General features: G+C 46.2%; 27 non-coding genes across 27 annotated transcripts; all 27 read right to left on the bottom strand.

Annotated features, from left to right (window-relative positions):
• Positions 1 to 173: 173 nt before the first annotated feature.
• TRNAN-GUU (transfer RNA asparagine (anticodon GUU)) lies at positions 174 to 246 on the bottom strand. Its single transcript has one exon. It is a non-coding gene; the product is annotated as a tRNA-Asn (tRNA).
• A 1,095-nt stretch (positions 247 to 1,341) lies between these two features.
• On the bottom strand, positions 1,342 to 1,414 carry TRNAN-GUU (transfer RNA asparagine (anticodon GUU)). The gene has a single exon. It is a non-coding gene; the product is annotated as a tRNA-Asn (tRNA).
• A 221-nt stretch (positions 1,415 to 1,635) lies between these two features.
• Positions 1,636 to 1,708, bottom strand: TRNAN-GUU (transfer RNA asparagine (anticodon GUU)). The gene has a single exon. It is a non-coding gene; the product is annotated as a tRNA-Asn (tRNA).
• An 807-nt stretch (positions 1,709 to 2,515) lies between these two features.
• Positions 2,516 to 2,588, bottom strand: TRNAN-GUU (transfer RNA asparagine (anticodon GUU)). Its single transcript has one exon. It is a non-coding gene; the product is annotated as a tRNA-Asn (tRNA).
• A 366-nt stretch (positions 2,589 to 2,954) lies between these two features.
• TRNAN-GUU (transfer RNA asparagine (anticodon GUU)) lies at positions 2,955 to 3,027 on the bottom strand. The gene has a single exon. It is a non-coding gene; the product is annotated as a tRNA-Asn (tRNA).
• A 953-nt stretch (positions 3,028 to 3,980) lies between these two features.
• Positions 3,981 to 4,053, bottom strand: TRNAN-GUU (transfer RNA asparagine (anticodon GUU)). Its single transcript has one exon. It is a non-coding gene; the product is annotated as a tRNA-Asn (tRNA).
• Positions 4,054 to 4,127: 74 nt separating this feature from the next.
• Positions 4,128 to 4,200, bottom strand: TRNAN-GUU (transfer RNA asparagine (anticodon GUU)). Its single transcript has one exon. It is a non-coding gene; the product is annotated as a tRNA-Asn (tRNA).
• A 220-nt stretch (positions 4,201 to 4,420) lies between these two features.
• Positions 4,421 to 4,493, bottom strand: TRNAN-GUU (transfer RNA asparagine (anticodon GUU)). The gene has a single exon. It is a non-coding gene; the product is annotated as a tRNA-Asn (tRNA).
• A 952-nt stretch (positions 4,494 to 5,445) lies between these two features.
• TRNAN-GUU (transfer RNA asparagine (anticodon GUU)) lies at positions 5,446 to 5,518 on the bottom strand. The gene has a single exon. It is a non-coding gene; the product is annotated as a tRNA-Asn (tRNA).
• An 807-nt stretch (positions 5,519 to 6,325) lies between these two features.
• TRNAN-GUU (transfer RNA asparagine (anticodon GUU)) lies at positions 6,326 to 6,398 on the bottom strand. The gene has a single exon. It is a non-coding gene; the product is annotated as a tRNA-Asn (tRNA).
• A 366-nt stretch (positions 6,399 to 6,764) lies between these two features.
• TRNAN-GUU (transfer RNA asparagine (anticodon GUU)) lies at positions 6,765 to 6,837 on the bottom strand. The gene has a single exon. It is a non-coding gene; the product is annotated as a tRNA-Asn (tRNA).
• Positions 6,838 to 7,790: 953 nt separating this feature from the next.
• On the bottom strand, positions 7,791 to 7,863 carry TRNAN-GUU (transfer RNA asparagine (anticodon GUU)). The gene has a single exon. It is a non-coding gene; the product is annotated as a tRNA-Asn (tRNA).
• Positions 7,864 to 7,937: 74 nt separating this feature from the next.
• On the bottom strand, positions 7,938 to 8,010 carry TRNAN-GUU (transfer RNA asparagine (anticodon GUU)). The gene has a single exon. It is a non-coding gene; the product is annotated as a tRNA-Asn (tRNA).
• A 220-nt stretch (positions 8,011 to 8,230) lies between these two features.
• Positions 8,231 to 8,303, bottom strand: TRNAN-GUU (transfer RNA asparagine (anticodon GUU)). The gene has a single exon. It is a non-coding gene; the product is annotated as a tRNA-Asn (tRNA).
• Positions 8,304 to 9,255: 952 nt separating this feature from the next.
• Positions 9,256 to 9,328, bottom strand: TRNAN-GUU (transfer RNA asparagine (anticodon GUU)). The gene has a single exon. It is a non-coding gene; the product is annotated as a tRNA-Asn (tRNA).
• A 952-nt stretch (positions 9,329 to 10,280) lies between these two features.
• Positions 10,281 to 10,353, bottom strand: TRNAN-GUU (transfer RNA asparagine (anticodon GUU)). Its single transcript has one exon. It is a non-coding gene; the product is annotated as a tRNA-Asn (tRNA).
• A 366-nt stretch (positions 10,354 to 10,719) lies between these two features.
• TRNAN-GUU (transfer RNA asparagine (anticodon GUU)) lies at positions 10,720 to 10,792 on the bottom strand. The gene has a single exon. It is a non-coding gene; the product is annotated as a tRNA-Asn (tRNA).
• Positions 10,793 to 10,866: 74 nt separating this feature from the next.
• On the bottom strand, positions 10,867 to 10,939 carry TRNAN-GUU (transfer RNA asparagine (anticodon GUU)). Its single transcript has one exon. It is a non-coding gene; the product is annotated as a tRNA-Asn (tRNA).
• Positions 10,940 to 11,306: 367 nt separating this feature from the next.
• TRNAN-GUU (transfer RNA asparagine (anticodon GUU)) lies at positions 11,307 to 11,379 on the bottom strand. Its single transcript has one exon. It is a non-coding gene; the product is annotated as a tRNA-Asn (tRNA).
• A 74-nt stretch (positions 11,380 to 11,453) lies between these two features.
• Positions 11,454 to 11,526, bottom strand: TRNAN-GUU (transfer RNA asparagine (anticodon GUU)). The gene has a single exon. It is a non-coding gene; the product is annotated as a tRNA-Asn (tRNA).
• Positions 11,527 to 11,891: 365 nt separating this feature from the next.
• On the bottom strand, positions 11,892 to 11,964 carry TRNAN-GUU (transfer RNA asparagine (anticodon GUU)). Its single transcript has one exon. It is a non-coding gene; the product is annotated as a tRNA-Asn (tRNA).
• Positions 11,965 to 12,330: 366 nt separating this feature from the next.
• On the bottom strand, positions 12,331 to 12,403 carry TRNAN-GUU (transfer RNA asparagine (anticodon GUU)). Its single transcript has one exon. It is a non-coding gene; the product is annotated as a tRNA-Asn (tRNA).
• Positions 12,404 to 12,477: 74 nt separating this feature from the next.
• Positions 12,478 to 12,550, bottom strand: TRNAN-GUU (transfer RNA asparagine (anticodon GUU)). The gene has a single exon. It is a non-coding gene; the product is annotated as a tRNA-Asn (tRNA).
• A 2,414-nt stretch (positions 12,551 to 14,964) lies between these two features.
• Positions 14,965 to 15,037, bottom strand: TRNAN-GUU (transfer RNA asparagine (anticodon GUU)). The gene has a single exon. It is a non-coding gene; the product is annotated as a tRNA-Asn (tRNA).
• Positions 15,038 to 16,427: 1,390 nt separating this feature from the next.
• Positions 16,428 to 16,500, bottom strand: TRNAN-GUU (transfer RNA asparagine (anticodon GUU)). Its single transcript has one exon. It is a non-coding gene; the product is annotated as a tRNA-Asn (tRNA).
• Positions 16,501 to 16,866: 366 nt separating this feature from the next.
• Positions 16,867 to 16,939, bottom strand: TRNAN-GUU (transfer RNA asparagine (anticodon GUU)). Its single transcript has one exon. It is a non-coding gene; the product is annotated as a tRNA-Asn (tRNA).
• A 1,098-nt stretch (positions 16,940 to 18,037) lies between these two features.
• On the bottom strand, positions 18,038 to 18,110 carry TRNAN-GUU (transfer RNA asparagine (anticodon GUU)). The gene has a single exon. It is a non-coding gene; the product is annotated as a tRNA-Asn (tRNA).
• Between the last annotated feature and the right edge of the window lie 1,550 nt (positions 18,111 to 19,660).

Below are 19,660 nucleotides of genomic sequence, written 5' to 3'. Positions count from 1 at the left end.
ACGTCACATCTGAGACCTCACAACACCGCTCCCGGATGGTCTCGAACCACCAACCTTTCAGTTAACTGCCGAACGCGCTAACCATTGCGCCACGGAAGCCCAAAGATTAAATGTTCGTCAGGTGTTGTGGAAAAACTTTGGCATTTGACATTACGTTTGAGATCTCACAACACCGCTCCCGGGTGGGCTCGAACCACCAACCTTTCGGTTAACAGCCGAACGCGCTAACCATTGCGCCACGGAAGCTCAAAAATTAAACGGTCGTCAGGTATTGTGGAAAAACTTTGGCTTTTTACGTTACATTTGAGACTTCACAACACGGCAGCCGGGTGGGCTCGAACCACCAACCTTTTGGTTAACATCCGAACGCGCTAACCTTCGAGCCAAGGAAGCTCAGAAATGAAATGGTCGTCAGGTATTGTGGAAAAACTCTGACTTTTTACGTCACATCCGAGACTTCAAAACACCGCTCCCGGATGGGCTCGAACCACAAACCTTTTGAATAACAGCTGAACGCGCTAACCATTGCGCCACGGAAGCCCAAAGATTAAATGTTCGTCAGGTATTTTTAAAAAACTCTGAATTTTACGTTACATCTAAGACCTCACAACACCGCTCCCGGATGGGCTCGAACCACCAACCTTTCGGTTAACAGCCGACGGCGTTAACCATTGAAACGGAAGCCCAACGATTAAATGTTCGTCAGGTATTTTTAAAAAACTCTGATATTTACACTACATCTAAGACCTCACAACACAGCTCCCGGATGGGCTCGAACCACCAACCTTTCGGTTAACAGCCGACGGCGTTAACCATTGCTTCACGGAAGCCCAAAAATTAAATGTTCGTCAGGTATTGTGGAAAAACTTTGACTTTTTACGTCACATCTGAGACCTCACAACACCGCTCACGGATGGGCTCGAACCACCAACTTTTCGGTTAACAGCCGAACGCGCTAACCATTGCGCCACGGAAGCCCAAAGATTAAATGTTCGTCAGGTATTTTTAAAAAACTCTGAATTTTACGTTACATCTAAGACCTCACATTACCGCTCCCGGATGGGCTCGAACCACCAACCTTTCGGTTAACAGCCGAACGCGCTAACCATTGCGCCACGGAAGCCCAAAAATTAAGTGTTCGTCAGTTATTTTTAAAAAACTCTGAATTTTACGTTACATCTAAGACTTCACAACACCGCTCCCGGATGGGCTCGAACCACCAACCTTTCGGTTAACAGCCGACGGCGTTAACCATTGAAACGGAAGCCCAACGATTAAATGTTCGTCAGGTATTGTGGAAAAACTTTGGATTTTTACGTTACATGTGAGATTTCACAACACCGCTCCCGGGTGGGCTCGAACCACCAACCTTTCGGTTAACAGCCGAACGCGCTAACCATTGCGCCACGGAAGCTCAAAAATTAAATGGTCGTCAGGTATTGTGGAAAAACTTTGACTTTTTACGTCACATCTGAGACCTCACAACACCGCTCCCGGATGGTCTCGAACCACCAACCTTTCAGTTAACTGCCGAACGCGCTAACCATTGCGCCACGGAAGCCCAAAGATTAAATGTTCGTCAGGTATTGTGGAAAAACTTTGGCATTTGACATTACGTTTGAGATCTCACAACACCGCTCCCGGGTGGGCTCGAACCACCAACCTTTCGGTTAACAGCCGAACGCGCTAACCATTGCGCCACGGAAGCTCAAAAATTAAACGGTCGTCAGGTATTGTGGAAAAACTTTGGCTTTTTACGTTACATTTGAGACTTCACAACACGGCAGCCGGGTGGGCTCGAACCACCAACCTTTTGGTTAACATCCGAACGCGCTAAAATTCGAGCCAAGGAAGCTCAGAAATGAAATGGTCGTCAGGTATTGTGGAAAAACTCTGACTTTTTACGTCACATCCGAGACTTCAAAACACCGCTCCCGGATGGGCTCGAACCACAAACCTTTTGAATAACAGCTGAACGCGCTAACCATTGCGCCACGGAAGCCCAAAGATTAAATGATCGTCAGGTATTTTTAAAAAACTCTGAATTTTACGTTACATCTAAGACCTCACATTACCGCTCCCGGATGGGCTCAAACCACCAACCTTTCGGTTAACAGCCGAACGCGCTGACCATTGCGCCACGGAAGCCCAAAAATAAAATGTTCGTCAGTTATTTTTAAAAAACTCTGATATTTACACTACATCTAAGACCTCACAACACAGCTCCCGGATGGGCTCGAACCACCAACCTTTCGGTTAACAGCCGACGGCGTTAACCATTGCTTCACGGAAGCCCAAAAATTAAATGTTCGTCAGGTATTGTGGAAAAACTTTGACTTTTTACGTCACATCTGAGACCTCACAACACCGCTCACGGATGGGCTCGAACCACCAACCTTTCGGTTAACAGCCGAACGCGCTAACCATTGCGCCACGGAAGCCCAAAAATTAAATGGTCGTCGGCTATTGTAGAAACACTTTGGCTTTTTACGTTACATGTGAGAGCTCACAACACCGCTCCCGGGTGGGCTCGAACCACCAACCTTTCGGTTAACAGCCGAACGCGCTAACCATTGCGCCACGGAAGCCCAAAGATTAAATGTTCGTCAGGAATTTTTAAAAAACTCTGAATTTTACGTTACATCTAAGACCTCACATTACCGCTCCCGGATGGGCTCGAACCACAAACCTTTTGAATAACAGCTGAACGCTCTAAACATTGCGCCACGGAAGCCCAAAAATTAAATGTTCGTCAGTTATTTTTAAAAAACTCGGAATTTTACGTTACATCTAAGACCTCACAACACCGCTCCCGGATGGGCTCGAACCACCAACCTTTCGGTTAACAGCCGACGGCGTTAACCATTGCGCAACGGAAGCCCAAAGATTAAATGTTCGTCAGGTATTGTGGAAAAACTTTGGATTTTTACGTTACATGTGAGATCTCACAACACCGCTCCCGGGTGGGCTCGAACCACCAACCTTTCGGTTAACAGCCGAACGCGCTAACCATTGCGCCACGGAAGCCCAAAGATTAAATGTTCGTCAGGTATTGTGGAAAAACTTTGACTTTTTACGTCACATCTGAGACTTCACAACACCGCTCCCGGATGGGCTCGAACCACAAACCTTTTGAATAACAGCTGAACGCTCTAACCATTGCGCCACGGAAGCCCAAAAATTAAATGTTCGTCAGTTATTTTTAAAAAACTCTGAATTTTACGTTACATCTAAGACCTCACAACACCGCTCCTGGATGGGCTCGAACCACCAACCTTTCGGTTAACAGCCGACGGCGTTAACCATTGTGCAACGGAAGCCCAAAGATTAAATGTTCGTCAGGTATTGTGGAAAAACTTTGACTTTCTACGTCACATCTGAGACTTCACAACACCGCTCCCGGATGGGCTCGAACCACAAACCTTTTGAATAACAGCTGAACGCTCTAACCATTGCGCCACGGAAGCCCAAAAATTAAATGTTCGTCAGTTATTTTTAAAAAACTCTGAATTTTACGTTACATCTAAGACCTCACAACACAGCTCCCGGATGGGCTCGAACCACCAACCTTTCGGTTAACAGCCGACGGCGTTAACCATTGCTTCACGGAAGCCCAAAAATTAAATGTTTGTCAGGTATTGTGGAAAAACTTTGACTTTTTACGTCACATCTGAGACTTCACAACACCGCTCCCGGATGGGCTCGAACCACAAACCTTTTGAATAACAGCTGAACGCTCTAACCATTGCGCCACGGAAGCCCAAAAATTAAATGTTCGTCAGTTATTTTTAAAAAACTCTGAATTTTACGTTACATCTAAGACCTCACAACACCGCTCCCGGATGGGCTCGAACCACCAACCTTTCGGTTAACAGCCGACGGCGTTAACCATTGCGCAACGGAAGCCCAAAGATTAAATGTTCGTCAGGTATTGTGGAAAAACTTTGGATTTTTACGTTACATGTGAGATCTCACAACACCGCTCCCGGGTGGGCTCGAACCACCAACCTTTCGGTTAACAGCCGAACGCGCTAACCATTGCGCCACGGAAGCCCAAAAATTAAATGGTCGTCGGCTATTGTGGAAACACTTTGGCTTTTTACGTTACATGTGAGAGCTCACAACACCGCTCCCGGGTGGGCTCGAACCACCAACCTTTCGGTTAACAGCCGAACGCGCTAACCATTGCGCCACGGAAGCCCAAAGATTAAATGTTCGTCAGGAATTTTTAAAAAACTCTGAATTTTACGTTACATCTAAGACCTCACAACACCGCTCCCGGATGGGCTCGAACCACCAACCTTTCGGTTAACAGCCGACGGCGTTAACCATTGCGCAACGGAAGCCCAAAGATTAAATGTTCGTCAGGTATTGTGGAAAAACTTTGGATTTTTACGTTACATGTGAGATCTCACAACACCGCTCCCGGGTGGGCTCGAACCACCAACCTTTCGGTTAACAGCCGAACGCGCTAACCATTGCGCCACGGAAGCCCAAAGATTAAATGTTCGTCAAGTATTGTGGAAAAACTTTGACTTTTTACGTCAAATCTGAGACTTCACAACACCGCTCCCGGATGGGCTCGAACCACAAACCTTTTGAATAACATCTGAACGCTCTAACCATTGCGCCACGGAAGACCAAAAATTAAATGTTCGTCAGTTATTTTTAAAAAAATCTGAATTTTACGTTACATCTAAGGCCTCACAACACCGCTCCCGGATGGGCTCGAACCACCAACCTTTCGGTTAACAGCCGACGGCGTTAACCATTGCGCAACGGAAGCCCAAAGATTAAATGTTCGTCAGGTATTGTGGAAAAACTTTGACTTTTTACGTCACATCTGAGATCTCACAACACCGCTCACGGATGGGCTCGAACCACCAACCTTTCGGTTAACAGCCGAACGCGCTAACCATTGCGCCACGGAAGCCCAAAAATTAAATGGTCGTCGGCTATTGTGGAAACACTTTGGCTTTTTACATTACATGTGAGAGCTCACAACACCGCTCCCGGGTGGGCTCGAACCACCAACCTTTCGGTTAACAGCCGACGCGCTAACCATTGCGCCACGGAAGCCCAAAGATTAAATGTTCGTCAGGAATTTTTAAAAAACTCTGAATTTTACGTTACATCTAAGACCTCACATTACCGCTCCCGGATGGGCTCGAACCACAAACCTTTTGAATAACAGCTCAACGCTCTAAACATTGCGCCACGGAAGCCCAAAATTTAAATGTTCGTCAGTTATTTTTAAAAAACTCTGAATTTTACGTTACATCTAAGACCTCACAACACCGCTCCCGGATGGGCTCGAACCACCAACCTTTCGGTTAACAGCCGACGGCGTTAACCATTGCGCAACGGAAGCCCAAAGATTAAATGTTCGTCAGGTATTGTGGAAAAACTTTGGATTTTTACGTTACATGTGAGATCTCACAACACCGCTCCCGGGTGGGCTCGAACCACCAACCTTTCGGTTAACAGCCGAACGCGCTAACCATTGCGCCACGGAAGCCCAAAGATTAAATGTTCGTCAGGTATTGAGGAAAAACTTTGACTTTTTACGTCACATCTGAGACTTCACAACACCGCTCCCGGATGGGCTCGAACCACAAACCTTTTGAATAACATCTGAACGCTCTAACCATTGCGCCACGGAAGACCAAAAATTAAATGTTCGTCAGTTATTTTTAAAAAACTCTGAATTTTACGTTACATCTAAGGCCTCACAACACCGCTCCCGGATGGGCTCGAACCACCAACCTTTCGGTTAACAGCCGACGGCGTTAACCATTGTGCAACGGAAGCCCAAAGATTAAATGTTCGTCAGGTATTGTGGAAAAACTTTGACTTTTTACGTCACATCTGAGACTTCACAACACCGCTCCTGGATGGGCTCGAACCACAAACCTTTTGAATAACAGCTGAACGCTCTAACCATTGCGCCACGGAAGCCCAAAAATAAAATGTTCGTCAGTTATTTTTAAAAAACTCTGATATTTACACTACATCTAAGACCTCACAACACAGCTCCCGGATGGGCTCGAACCACCAACCTTTCGGTTAACAGCCGACGGCGTTAACCATTGCTTCACGGAAGCCCAAAAATTAAATGTTCGTCAGGTATTGTGGAAAAACTTTGACTTTTTACGTCACATCTGAGACCTCACAACACCGCTCACGGATGGGCTCGAACCACCAACCTTTCGGTTAACAGCCGAACGCGCTAACCATTGCGCCACGGAAGCCCAAAAATTAAATGGTCGTCGGCTATTGTAGAAACACTTTGGCTTTTTACGTTACATGTGAGAGCTCACAACACCGCTCCCGGGTGGGCTCGAACCACCAACCTTTCGGTTAACAGCCGAACGCGCTAACCATTGCGCCACGGAAGCCCAAAGATTAAATGTTCGTCAGGAATTTTTAAAAAACTCTGAATTTTACGTTACATCTAAGACCTCACATTACCGCTCCCGGATGGGCTCGAACCACAAACCTTTTGAATAACAGCTGAACGCTCTAAACATTGCGCCACGGAAGCCCAAAAATTAAATGTTCGTCAGTTATTTTTAAAAAACTCGGAATTTTACGTTACATCTAAGACCTCACAACACCGCTCCCGGATGGGCTCGAACCACCAACCTTTCGGTTAACAGCCGACGGCGTTAACCATTGCGCAACGGAAGCCCAAAGATTAAATGTTCGTCAGGTATTGTGGAAAAACTTTGGATTTTTACGTTACATGTGAGATCTCACAACACCGCTCCCGGGTGGGCTCGAACCACCAACCTTTCGGTTAACAGCCGAACGCGCTAACCATTGCGCCACGGAAGCCCAAAGATTAAATGTTCGTCAGGTATTGTGGAAAAACTTTGACTTTTTACGTCACATCTGAGACTTCACAACACCGCTCCCGGATGGGCTCGAACCACAAACCTTTTGAATAACAGCTGAACGCTCTAACCATTGCGCCACGGAAGCCCAAAAATTAAATGTTCGTCAGTTATTTTTAAAAAACTCTGAATTTTACGTTACATCTAAGACCTCACAACACCGCTCCTGGATGGGCTCGAACCACCAACCTTTCGGTTAACAGCCGACGGCGTTAACCATTGTGCAACGGAAGCCCAAAGATTAAATGTTCGTCAGGTATTGTGGAAAAACTTTGACTTTCTACGTCACATCTGAGACTTCACAACACCGCTCCCGGATGGGCTCGAACCACAAACCTTTTGAATAACAGCTGAACGCTCTAACCATTGCGCCACGGAAGCCCAAAAATTAAATGTTCGTCAGTTATTTTTAAAAAACTCTGAATTTTACGTTACATCTAAGACCTCACAACACAGCTCCCGGATGGGCTCGAACCACCAACCTTTCGGTTAACAGCCGACGGCGTTAACCATTGCTTCACGGAAGCCCAAAAATTAAATGTTTGTCAGGTATTGTGGAAAAACTTTGACTTTTTACGTCACATCTGAGACTTCACAACACCGCTCCCGGATGGGCTCGAACCACAAACCTTTTGAATAACAGCTGAACGCTCTAACCATTGCGCCACGGAAGCCCAAAAATTAAATGTTCGTCAGTTATTTTTAAAAAACTCTGAATTTTACGTTACATCTAAGACCTCACAACACCGCTCCCGGATGGGCTCGAACCACCAACCTTTCGGTTAACAGCCGACGGCGTTAACCATTGCGCAACGGAAGCCCAAAGATTAAATGTTCGTCAGGTATTGTGGAAAAACTTTGGATTTTTACGTTACATGTGAGATCTCACAACACCGCTCCCGGGTGGGCTCGAACCACCAACCTTTCGGTTAACAGCCGAACGCGCTAACCATTGCGCCACGGAAGCCCAAAAATTAAATGGTCGTCGGCTATTGTGGAAACACTTTGGCTTTTTACGTTACATGTGAGAGCTCACAACACCGCTCCCGGGTGGGCTCGAACCACCAACCTTTCGGTTAACAGCCGAACGCGCTAACCATTGCGCCACGGAAGCCCAAAGATTAAATGTTCGTCAGGAATTTTTAAAAAACTCTGAATTTTACGTTACATCTAAGACCTCACAACACCGCTCCCGGATGGGCTCGAACCACCAACCTTTCGGTTAACAGCCGACGGCGTTAACCATTGCGCAACGGAAGCCCAAAGATTAAATGTTCGTCAGGTATTGTGGAAAAACTTTGGATTTTTACGTTACATGTGAGATCTCACAACACCGCTCCCGGGTGGGCTCGAACCACCAACCTTTCGGTTAACAGCCGAACGCGCTAACCATTGCGCCACGGAAGCCCAAAGATTAAATGTTCGTCAAGTATTGTGGAAAAACTTTGACTTTTTACGTCAAATCTGAGACTTCACAACACCGCTCCCGGATGGGCTCGAACCACAAACCTTTTGAATAACATCTGAACGCTCTAACCATTGCGCCACGGAAGACCAAAAATTAAATGTTCGTCAGTTATTTTTAAAAAAATCTGAATTTTACGTTACATCTAAGGCCTCACAACACCGCTCCCGGATGGGCTCGAACCACCAACCTTTCGGTTAACAGCCGACGGCGTTAACCATTGCGCAACGGAAGCCCAAAGATTAAATGTTCGTCAGGTATTGTGGAAAAACTTTGACTTTTTACGTCACATCTGAGATCTCACAACACCGCTCACGGATGGGCTCGAACCACCAACCTTTCGGTTAACAGCCGAACGCGCTAACCATTGCGCCACGGAAGCCCAAAAATTAAATGGTCGTCGGCTATTGTGGAAACACTTTGGCTTTTTACATTACATGTGAGAGCTCACAACACCGCTCCCGGGTGGGCTCGAACCACCAACCTTTCGGTTAACAGCCGACGCGCTAACCATTGCGCCACGGAAGCCCAAAGATTAAATGTTCGTCAGGAATTTTTAAAAAACTCTGAATTTTACGTTACATCTAAGACCTCACATTACCGCTCCCGGATGGGCTCGAACCACAAACCTTTTGAATAACAGCTCAACGCTCTAAACATTGCGCCACGGAAGCCCAAAATTTAAATGTTCGTCAGTTATTTTTAAAAAACTCTGAATTTTACGTTACATCTAAGACCTCACAACACCGCTCCCGGATGGGCTCGAACCACCAACCTTTCGGTTAACAGCCGACGGCGTTAACCATTGCGCAACGGAAGCCCAAAGATTAAATGTTCGTCAGGTATTGTGGAAAAACTTTGGATTTTTACGTTACATGTGAGATCTCACAACACCGCTCCCGGGTGGGCTCGAACCACCAACCTTTCGGTTAACAGCCGAACGCGCTAACCATTGCGCCACGGAAGCCCAAAGATTAAATGTTCGTCAGGTATTGAGGAAAAACTTTGACTTTTTACGTCACATCTGAGACTTCACAACACCGCTCCCGGATGGGCTCGAACCACAAACCTTTTGAATAACATCTGAACGCTCTAACCATTGCGCCACGGAAGACCAAAAATTAAATGTTCGTCAGTTATTTTTAAAAAACTCTGAATTTTACGTTACATCTAAGGCCTCACAACACCGCTCCCGGATGGGCTCGAACCACCAACCTTTCGGTTAACAGCCGACGGCGTTAACCATTGTGCAACGGAAGCCCAAAGATTAAATGTTCGTCAGGTATTGTGGAAAAACTTTGACTTTTTACGTCACATCTGAGACTTCACAACACCGCTCCTGGATGGGCTCGAACCACAAACCTTTTGAATAACAGCTGAACGCTCTAACCATTGCGCCACGGAAGCCCAAAAATTAAATGTTCGTCAGTTATTTTTAAAAAACTCTGAATTTTACGTTACATCTAAGACCTCACAACACAGCTCCCGGATGGGCTCGAACCACCAACCTTTCGGTTAACAGCCGACGGCGTTAACCATTGCGCAACGGAAGCCCAAAGATTAAATGTTCGTCAGGTATTGTGGAAAAACTTTGGATTTTTAGGTTACATGTGAGATTTCACAACACCGCTCCCGGGTGGGCTCGAACCACGAACCTTTCGGTTAACAGCCGACGGCGTTAACCATTGCGCCACGGAAGCCCAAAGATTAAATGTTCGTCAGATATTGTGGAAAAACTTTGACTTTTTACGTCACATCTGAGACTTCACAACACCGCTCCTGGATGGGCTTGAACCACAAACCTTTTGAATAAGAGCTGAACGCGCTAACCATTGCGCCACGGAAGCCCAAAAATTAAATGGTCGTCGGCTATTGTGGAAACACTTTGGCTTTTTACGTTACATGTGAGCTCTCAACACCGCTCCCGGGTGGGCTCGAACCACCAACCTTTCGGTTAACAGCCGAACGCGCTAACCATTGCGCCACGGAAGCCCAAAGATTAAATGTTCGTCAGTTATTTTTAAAAAACTCTGAATTTTACGTTACATCTAAGACCTCACATTACCGCTCCCGGATGGGCTCGAACCACCAACCTTTCGGTTAACAGCCGAACGCGCTAACCATTGCGCCACGAAAGCCCAAAAATTAAATGTTCGTCAGTTATTTTTAAAAAACTCTGAATTTTACGTTACATCTAAGACCTCACAACACCGCTCCCGGATGGGCTCTAACCACCAACCTTTCGGTTAACAGCCGACGGCGTTAACCATTGCGCAACGGAAGCCCTAAGATTAAATGTTCGTCAGGTATTGTGGAAAAACTTTGGATTTTTACGTTACATGTGAGATCTCACAACACCGCTCCCGGGTGGGCTCGAACCACCAACCTTTCGGTTAACAGCCGAACGCGCTAACCATTGCGCCACGGAAGCCCAAAGATTAAATGTTCGTCAGGTATTGTGGAAAAACTTTGGATTTTTACGTTACATGTGAGATCTCACAACACCGCTCCCGGGTGGGCTCGAACCACCAACCTTTCGGTTAACAGCCGAACGCGCTAACCATTGCGCCACGGAAGCCCAAAGATTAAATGTTCGTCAGGTATTGTGGAAAAACTTTGACTTTTTACGTCACATCTGAGACTTCACAACACCGCTCCTGGATGGGCTCGAACCACAAACCTTTTGAATAACAGCTGAACGCTCTAAACATTGCGCCACGGAAGCCCAAAAATTAAATGTTCGTCAGTTATTTTTAAAAAACTCTGATTTTTACGTTACATCTAAGACCTCACAACACCGCTCCCGGATGGGCTCGAACCACCAACCTTTCGGTTAACAGCCGACGGCGTTAACCATTGCGCAACGGAAGCCCAAAGATTAAATGTTCGTCAGGTATTGTGGAAAAACTTTGGATTTTTACGTTACATGTGAGATCTCACAACACCGCTCCCGGGTGGGCTCGAACCACCAACCTTTCGGTTAACAGCCGAACGCGCTAACCATTGCGCCACGGAAGCCCAAAAATTAAATGGTCGTCGGCTATTGTGGAAACACTTTGGCTTTTTACGTTACATGTGAGAGCTCACAACACCGCTCCCGGGTGGGCTCGAACCACCAACCTTTCGGTTAACAGCCGAACGCGCTAACCATTGCGCCACGGAAGCCCAAAGATTAAATGTTCGTCAGGAATTTTTAAAAAACTCTGAATTTTACGTTACATCTAAGACCTCACAACACCGCTCCCGGATGGGCTCAAACCACCAACCTTTCGGTTAACAGCCGACGGCGTTAACCATTGCGCCACGGAAGCCCAAAGATTAAATGTTCGTCAGATATTGTGGAAAAACTTTGACTTTTTACGTCACATCTGAGACTTCACAACACCGCTCCTGGATGGGCTTGAACCACAAACCTTTTGAATAACAGCTGAACGCGCTAACCATTGCGCCACGGAAGCCCAAAAATTAAATGGTCGTCGGCTATTGTGGAAACACTTTGGCTTTTTACGTTACATGTGAGCTCTCAACACCGCTCCCGGGTGGGCTCGAACCACCAACCTTTCGGTTAACAGCCGAACGCGCTAACCATTGCGCCACGGAAGCCCAAAGATTAAATGTTCGTCAGGTATTTTTAAAAAACTCTGAATTTTACGTTACATCTAAGACCTCACATTACCGCTCCCGGATGGGCTCGAACCACCAACCTTTCGGTTAACAGCCGAACGCGCTAACCATTGCGCCACGAAAGCCCAAAAATTAAATGTTCGTCAGTTATTTTTAAAAAACTCTGAATTTTACGTTACATCTAAGACCTCACAACACCGCTCCCGGATGGGCTCTAACCACCAACCTTTCGGTTAACAGCCGACGGCGTTAACCATTGCGCAACGGAAGCCCTAAGATTAAATGTTCGTCAGGTATTGTGGAAAAACTTTGGATTTTTACGTTACATGTGAGATCTCACAACACCGCTCCCGGGTGGGCTCGAACCACCAACCTTTCGGTTAACAGCCGAACGCGCTAACCATTGCGCCACGGAAGCCCAAAGATTAAATGTTCGTCAGGTATTGTGGAAAAACTTTGGATTTTTACGTTACATGTGAGATCTCACAACACCGCTCCCGGGTGGGCTCGAACCACCAACCTTTCGGTTAACAGCCGAACGCGCTAACCATTGCGCCACGGAAGCCCAAAGATTAAATGTTCGTCAGGTATTGTGGAAAAACTTTGACTTTTTACGTCACATCTGAGACTTCACAACACCGCTCCTGGATGGGCTCGAACCACAAACCTTTTGAATAACAGCTGAACGCTCTAACCATTGCGCCACGGAAGACCAAAAATTAAATGTTCGTCAGTTATTTTTAAAAAACTCTGAATTTTACGTTAATCTAAGGCCTCACAACACCGCTCCCGGATGGGCTCGAACCACCAACCTTTCGGTTAACAGCCGACGGCGTTAACCATTGTGCAACGGAAGCCCAAAGATTAAATGTTCGTCAGGTATTGTGGAAAAACTTTGACTTTTTACGTCACATCTGAGACTTCACAACACCGCTCCTGGATGGGCTCGAACCACAAACCTTTTGAATAACAGCTGAACGCTCTAACCATTGCGCCACGGAAGCCCAAAAATTAAATGTTCGTCAGTTATTTTTAAAAAACTCTGAATTTTACGTTACATCTAAGACCTCACAACACAGCTCCCGGATGGGCTCGAACCACCAACCTTTCGGTTAACAGCCGACGGCGTTAACCATTGCGCAACGGAAGCCCAAAGATTAAATGTTCGTCAGGTATTGTGGAAAAACTTTGGATTTTTAGGTTACATGTGAGATTTCACAACACCGCTCCCGGGTGGGCTCGAACCACGAACCTTTCGGTTAACAGCCGACGGCGTTAACCATTGCGCCACGGAAGCCCAAAGATTAAATGTTCGTCAGATATTGTGGAAAAACTTTGACTTTTTACGTCACATCTGAGACTTCACAACACCGCTCCTGGATGGGCTTGAACCACAAACCTTTTGAATAACAGCTGAACGCGCTAACCATTGCGCCACGGAAGCCCAAAAATTAAATGGTCGTCGGCTATTGTGGAAACACTTTGGCTTTTTACGTTACATGTGAGCTCGCAACACCGTTCCCGGGTGGGCTCGAACCACCAACCTTTCGGTTAACAGCCGAACGCGCTAACCATTGCGCCACGGAAGCCCAAAGATTAAATGTTCGTCAGGTATTTTTAAAAAACTCTGAATTTTACGTTACATCTAAGACCTCACATTACCGCTCCCGGATGGGCTCGAACCACCAACCTTTCGGTTAACAGCCGAACGCGCTAACCATTGCGCCACGAAAGCCCAAAAATTAAATGTTCGTCAGTTATTTTTAAAAAACTCTGAATTTTACGTTACATCTAAGGCCTCACAACACCGCTCCCGGATGGGCTCGAACCACCAACCTTTCGGTTAACAGCCGACGGCGTTAACCATTGTGCAACGGAAGCCCAAAGATTAAATGTTCGTCAGGTATTGTGGAAAAACTTTGACTTTTTACGTCACATCTGAGACTTCACAACACCGCTCCTGGATGGGCTCGAACCACAAACCTTTTGAATAACAGCTGAACGCTCTAACCATTGCGCCACGGAAGCCCAAAAATTAAATGTTCGTCAGTTATTTTTAAAAAACTCTGAATTTTACGTTACATCTAAGACCTCACAACACCGCTCCCGGATGGGCTCGAACCACCAACTTTTCGGTTAACAGCCGACGGCGTTAACCATTGCGCAACGGAAGCCCAAAGATTAAATGTTCGTCAGTTATTTTTAAAAAACTCTGAATTTTACGTTACATCTAAGGCCTCACAACACCGCTCCCGGATGGGCTCGAACCACCAACCTTTCGGTTAACAGCCGACGGCGTTAACCATTGTGCAACGGAAGCCCAAAGATTAAATGTTCGTCAGGTATTGTGGAAAAACTTTGACTTTTTACGTCACATCTGAGACTTCACAACACCGCTCCTGGATGGGCTCGAACCACAAACCTTTTGAATAACAGCTGAACGCTCTAACCATTGCGCCACGGAAGCCCAAAAATTAAATGTTCGTCAGTTATTTTTAAAAAACTCTGAATTTTACGTTACATCTAAGACCTCACAACACAGCTCCCGGATGGGCTCGAACCACCAACCTTTCGGTTAACAGCCGACGGCGTTAACCATTGCGCAACGGAAGCCCAAAGATTAAATGTTCGTCAGGTATTGTGGAAAAACTTTGGATTTTTAGGTTACATGTGAGATTTCACAACACCGCTCCCGGGTGGGCTCGAACCACGAACCTTTCGGTTAACAGCCGACGGCGTTAACCATTGCGCCACGGAAGCCCAAAGATTAAATGTTCGTCAGATATTGTGGAAAAACTTTGACTTTTTACGTCACATCTGAGACTTCACAACACCGCTCCTGGATGGGCTTGAACCACAAACCTTTTGAATAACAGCTGAACGCGCTAACCATTGCGCCACGGAAGCCCAAAAATTAAATGGTCGTCGGCTATTGTGGAAACACTTTGGCTTTTTACGTTACATGTGAGCTCGCAACACCGCTCCCGGGTGGGCTCGAACCACCAACCTTTCGGTTAACAGCCGAACGCGCTAACCATTGCGCCACGGAAGCCCAAAGATTAAATGTTCGTCAGGTATTTTTAAAAAACTCTGAATTTTACGTTACATCTAAGACCTCACATTACCGCTCCCGGATGGGCTCGAACCACCAACCTTTCGGTTAACAGCCGAACGCGCTAACCATTGCGCCACGAAAGCCCAAAAATTAAATGTTCGTCAGTTATTTTTAAAAAACTCTGAATTTTACGTTACATCTAAGGCCTCACAACACCGCTCCCGGATGGGCTCGAACCACCAACCTTTCGGTTAACAGCCGACGGCGTTAACCATTGTGCAACGGAAGCCCAAAGATTAAATGTTCGTCAGGTATTGTGGAAAAACTTTGACTTTTTACGTCACATCTGAGACTTCACAACACCGCTCCTGGATGGGCTCGAACCACAAACCTTTTGAATAACAGCTGAACGCTCTAACCATTGCGCCACGGAAGCCCAAAAATTAAATGTTCGTCAGTTATTTTTAAAAAACTCTGAATTTTACGTTACATCTAAGACCTCACAACACCGCTCCCGGATGGGCTCGAACCACCAACTTTTCGGTTAACAGCCGACGGCGTTAACCATTGCGCAACGGAAGCCCAAAGATTAAATGTTCGTCAGTTATTTTTAAAAAACTCTGAATTTTACGTTACATCTAAGGCCTCACAACACCGCTCCCGGATGGGCTCGAACCACCAACCTTTCGGTTAACAGCCGACGGCGTTAACCATTGTGCAACGGAAGCCCAAAGATTAAATGTTCGTCAGGTATTGTGGAAAAACTTTGACTTTTTACGTCACATCTGAGACTTCACAACACCGCTCCTGGATGGGCTCGAACCACAAACCTTTTGAATAACAGCTGAACGCTCTAACCATTGCGCCACGGAAGCCCAAAAATTAAATGTTCGTCAGTTATTTTTAAAAAACTCTGAATTTTACGTTACATCTAAGACCTCACAACACAGCTCCCGGATGGGCTCGAACCACCAACCTTTCGGTTAACAGCCGACGGCGTTAACCATTGCGCAACGGAAGCCCAAAGATTAAATGTTCGTCAGGTATTGTGGAAAAACTTTGGATTTTTAGGTTACATGTGAGATTTCACAACACCGCTCCCGGGTGGGCTCGAACCACGAACCTTTCGGTTAACAGCCGACGGCGTTAACCATTGCGCCACGGAAGCCCAAAGATTAAATGTTCGTCAGATATTGTGGAAAAACTTTGACTTTTTACGTCACATCTGAGACTTCACAACACCGCTCCTGGATGGGCTTGAACCACAAACCTTTTGAATAACAGCTGAACGCGCTAACCATTGCGCCACGGAAGCCCAAAAATTAAATGGTCGTCGGCTATTGTGGAAACACTTTGGCTTTTTACGTTACATGTGAGCTCTCAACACCGCTCCCGGGTGGGCTCGAACCACCAACCTTTCGGTTAACAGCCGAACGCGCTAACCATTGCGCCACGGAAGCCCAAAGATTAAATGTTCGTCAGGTATTTTTAAAAAACTCTGAATTTTACGTTACATCTAAGACCTCACATTACCGCTCCCGGATGGGCTCGAACCACCAACCTTTCGGTTAACAGCCGAACGCGCTAACCATTGCGCCACGAAAGCCCAAAAATTAAATGTTCGTCAGTTATTTTTAAAAAACTCTGAATTTTACGTTACATCTAAGACCTCACAACACCGCTCCCGGATGGGCTCTAACCACCAACCTTTCGGTTAACAGCCGACGGCGTTAACCATTGCGCAACGGAAGCCCTAAGATTAAATGTTCGTCAGGTATTGTGGAAAAACTTTGGATTTTTACGTTACATGTGAGATCTCACAACACCGCTCCCGGGTGGGCTCGAACCACCAACCTTTCGGTTAACAGCCGAACGCGCTAACCATTGCGCCACGGAAGCCCAAAGATTAAATGTTCGTCAGGTATTGTGGAAAAACTTTGACTTTTTACGTCACATCTGAGACTTCACAACACCGCTCCTGGATGGGCTCGAACCACAAACCTTTTGAATAACAGCTGAACGCTCTAACCATTGCGCAACGGAAGCCCAAAAATTAAATGTTCGTCAGTTATTTTTAAAAAACTCTGAATTTTACGTTACATCTAAGACCTCACAACACAGCTCCCGGATGGGCTCGAACCACAAACCTTTTGAATAACATCTGAACGCTCTAACCATTGCGCCACGGAAGACCAAAAATTAAATGTTCGTCAGTTATTTTTAAAAAACTCTGAATTTTACGTTACATCTAAGGCCTCACAACACCGCTCCCGGATGGGCTCGAACCACCAACCTTTCGGTTAACAGCCGACGGCGTTAACCATTGTGCAACGGAAGCCCAAAGATTAAATGTTCGTCAGGTATTGTGGAAAAACTTTGACTTTTTACGTCACATCTGAGACTTCACAACACCGCTCCTGGATGGGCTCGAACCACAAACCTTTTGAATAACAGCTGAACGCTCTAACCATTGCGCCACGGAAGCCCAAAAATTAAATGTTCGTCAGTTATTTTTAAAAAACTCTGAATTTTACGTTACATCTAAGACCTCACAACACAGCTCCCGGATGGGCTCGAACCACCAACCTTTCGGTTAACAGCCGACGGCGTTAACCATTGCGCAACGGAAGCCCAAAGATTAAATGTTCGTCAGGTATTGTGGAAAAACTTTGGATTTTTAGGTTACATGTGAGATTTCACAACACCGCTCCCGGGTGGGCTCGAACCACGAACCTTTCGGTTAACAGCCGACGGCGTTAACCATTGCGCCACGGAAGCCCAAAGATTAAATGTTCGTCAGGTATTGTGGAAAAACTTTGACTTTTTACGTCACATCTGAGACTTCACAACACCGCTCCTGGATGAGCTTGAACCACAAACCTTTTGAATAACAGCTGAACGCGCTAACCATTGCGCCACGGAAGCCCAAAAATTAAATGGTCGTCGGCTATTGTGGAAACACTTTGGCTTTTTACGTTACTTGTGAGCTCTCAACACCGCTCCCGGGTGGGCTCGAACCACCAACCTTTCGGTTAACAGCCGAACGCGCTAACCATTGCGCCACGGAAGCCCAAAGATTAAATGTTCGTCAGGTATTTTTAAAAAACTCTGAATTTTACGTTACATCTAAGACCTCACATTACCGCTCCCGGATGGGCTCGAACCACCAACCTTTCGGTTAACAGCCGAACGCGCTAACCATTGCGCCACGAAAGCCCAAAAATTAAATGTTCGTCAGTTATTTTTAAAAAACTCTGAATTTTACGTTACATCTAAGACCTTTCGGTTAACAGCCGACGGCGTTAACCATTGTGCAACGGAAGCCCAAAGATTAATGGTTCGTCAGGTATTGTGGAAAAACTTTGACTTTTTACGTCACATCTGAGACTTCACAACACCGCTCCCGGATGGGCTCGAACCACAAACCTTTTGAATAACAGCTGAACGCTCTAACCATTGCGCCACGGAAGCCCAAAAATTAAATGTTCGTCAGTTATTTTTAAAAAACTCTGAATTTTACGTTACATCTAAGACCTCACAACACCGCTCCCGGATGGGCTCGAACCACCAACCTTTCGGTTAACAGCCGACGGCGTTAACCATTGTGCAACGGAAGCCCAAAGATTAAATGTTCGTCAGGTATTGTGGAAAAACTTTGGATTTTTACGTCACATCTGAGATCTCACAACACCGCTCACGGATGGGCTCGAACCACTAACCTTTCGGTTAACAGCCGAACGCGCTAACCATTGCGCCACGGAAGCCCAAAAATTAAATGGTCGTCGGCTATTGTGGAAACACTTTGGCTTTTTACGTTACATGTGAGATCTCACAACACCGCTCCCGGGTGGGCTCGAACCACAAACCTTTCGGTTAACAGCCGAACGCGCTAACCATTGCGCCACGGAAGCCCAAAAATTAAATGTTCGTCAGTTATTTTTAAAAAACTCTGAATTTTACGTTACATCTAAGACCTCACAACACCGCTCCCGGATGGGCTCGAACCACCAACCTTTCGGTTAACAGCCGACGGCGTTAACCATTGCTTCACGGAAGCCCAAAGATTAAATGTTCGTCAGGTATTGTGGAAAAACTTTGACTTTTTACGTCACATCTGAGATCTCACAACACCGCTCACGGATGGGCTCGAACCACTAACCTTTCGGTTAACAGCCGAACGCGCTAACCATTGCGCCACGGAAGCCCAAAAATTAAATGGTCGTCGGCTATTGTGGAAACACTTTGGCTTTTTACGTTACATGTGAAAGCTCACAACACCGCTCCCGGGTGGGCTCGAACCACAAACCTTTCGGTTAACAGCCGAACGCGCTAACCATTGCGCCACGGAAGCCCAAAGATTAAATGTTCGTCAGGAATTTTTAAAAAACTCTGAATTTTACGTTACATCTAAGACCTCACATTACCGCTCCCGGATGGGCTCGAACCACAAACCTTTTGAATAACAGCTGAACGCTCTAAACATTGCGCCACGGAAGCCCAAAAATTAAATGTTCGTCAGTTATTTTTAAAAAACTCTGAATTTTACGTTACATCTAAGACCTCACAACACCGCTCCCGGATGGGCTCGAACCACCAACCTTTCGGTTAACAGCCGACGGC

Source organism: Phalangium opilio, unplaced genomic scaffold (assembly GCF_054372755.1).
Source record: "Phalangium opilio isolate 3A_F unplaced genomic scaffold, DU_Popi_V2 ptg000352l_1, whole genome shotgun sequence".
NCBI lineage: Eukaryota > Metazoa > Arthropoda > Arachnida > Opiliones > Phalangiidae > Phalangium > Phalangium opilio.
The sequence above is the reverse complement of the archived record's forward strand: the minus strand, read 5'-3'. Positions and strand labels throughout refer to the sequence as shown.